The sequence below is a fragment of the Echinops telfairi genome, unplaced genomic scaffold, assembly GCF_000313985.2.
Source record: "Echinops telfairi isolate 266 unplaced genomic scaffold, ASM31398v2 ScPeMD7_25;HRSCAF=90, whole genome shotgun sequence".
NCBI classification, from domain to species: domain Eukaryota; kingdom Metazoa; phylum Chordata; class Mammalia; order Afrosoricida; family Tenrecidae; genus Echinops; species Echinops telfairi.
The window spans coordinates 7017494-7018955 of record NW_022103922.1 but is presented as its reverse complement, the minus strand read 5'-3'; the positions used below and the strand labels follow the sequence as shown (position 1 = coordinate 7018955).

At 57.0% G+C, this 1462-nt stretch overlaps 1 protein-coding gene across 1 annotated transcript in view; it reads left to right on the top strand.

The window, feature by feature from the left end:
- Nucleotides 1-1102: 1102 nt before the first annotated feature.
- The window catches only part of PLGRKT (plasminogen receptor with a C-terminal lysine), a 23134-nt gene continuing 22774 nt past the window's right edge, over nucleotides 1103-1462 (top strand). The window contains exon 1 of the mRNA XM_013005643.2: nucleotides 1103-1184. The gene's annotated coding sequence lies outside the window, so the exon portion shown is untranslated. The remainder of the gene's footprint in view (nucleotides 1185-1462) is intronic.

Sequence of the window (1462 nt, the reverse complement as noted above, 5' to 3'; positions counted from 1 at the left end):
GGAGATAATAACATGCACAAAAAGAAGACAGAGCAAAACCAAGCAACAAAAGAAAACAAAACAATAACAACAAAAAGCCAATGACCAAAACAAAACAAAAACACAACACAACAACAAAAAAGAAAAGCTTGTAGTTAGTTCAAAGACTGTTTGTTGGCCTTTAGGAGTGTTTTCCGGTCGAGTCTGATGGGGTGCCAAGCCCTGGCCCCCAAAGTCCATTTTTGGTATTCCCTGGGCACTTTGTTGCTCTGTTCTCCTTGCTGTTCTGTTGCACGCCCTTACATTTAAGTAATTTACAACATATTTATCACATATTATTCCGATTTAAATGATAATAAGCTTTACTCGGAGCCCTAGTAAAGCAGTGGTTGTGAGATGGGGTCCTAACTGCAAGGTCATTAGTTCAAAACCGCGAGCTGCTCCCCAAGAACAAGTCGATGCTTTACTCCTATAAATCCACCGGGGCAGGTCTACCCTATCCCAGAGGGTCAGTCCATCAAAATCGACTTCACGGCCCTGAGTTCGAGTGAGCCAATGGTTCTACAAGGTCTGGCGCGAGAGGAGGTTCCTGGGGGATGTGACACCAGAGCTAGGGAGTGAGTGCTGCCAGCCTAGTGACGCCAGTGCTGCTGAAACGCCGCCGTGCAGTTTTACAGGCAGTCACTTCAGTGTCAATGTCACCTGGCAAGGGCCGTACTCCCCCCGCTTTCCCACGACCCCACAGTGATGCCGCTGGTCGGTGTCGAGATTCATGTGTAAAAAACGTTAAACGTACAGGTAGGCAAGTCCCTTAGAAGTGCTTCCAACTACGGGTTCTATATTTAAGTGACAATCTCGCACAAGACGTTTCTGCATAGCCACACTGACCGGGCTCATTCAACCCGGCCGCGGAAGCAGCGTGACACGCTGTCCCGTGAGCCTGGGTGGGCTCCGCGCTGCCAGCTGCTGCCCGGGGCTGAGCTGCCCTTGCAGCCGCTCCTACGTGACCTTTCCGCGCCGCGGAGCCCAGGCCGGCACGGGCCCTTCCGGGTGCGGCGGAGAAGGAAGCCGAGGGTCACGCTGATTGGCTGAAGCCAGGGGGGGGCCATTGCACGGCCAGCCAATCGGAGGCTCGATTCCGCCGCCGTGAGAGCCGCGCGGAGTTAGCTGTCTGGTCGCTGCGTCCCGCTGCCGCCGTCTTTGCAGTGAGTGGGCGGCCGGAGGGGGCGCGGGGCCTGTGATGCGCGGGCGGAGGGCCGGCGGGGCCCAGGAAGGGTCCCGGGAGGTGTTACAGAGGGAGACGATCCGGAAGCTGGGGGCGCCCCACGCGGTGACTTCGGCGTGGAAGCCGAATGGGCTATGCCGGGAAGCAGGCGTTTAGGCAGAGGAAGTCGGCCTGGAAAGCCGCCTTCGTGGCCATCTGGCCCCGGGAGGCACAGCCCGAGCGTCTCGGGGTAACCATGGGGACCCCCTTCCCACCCCG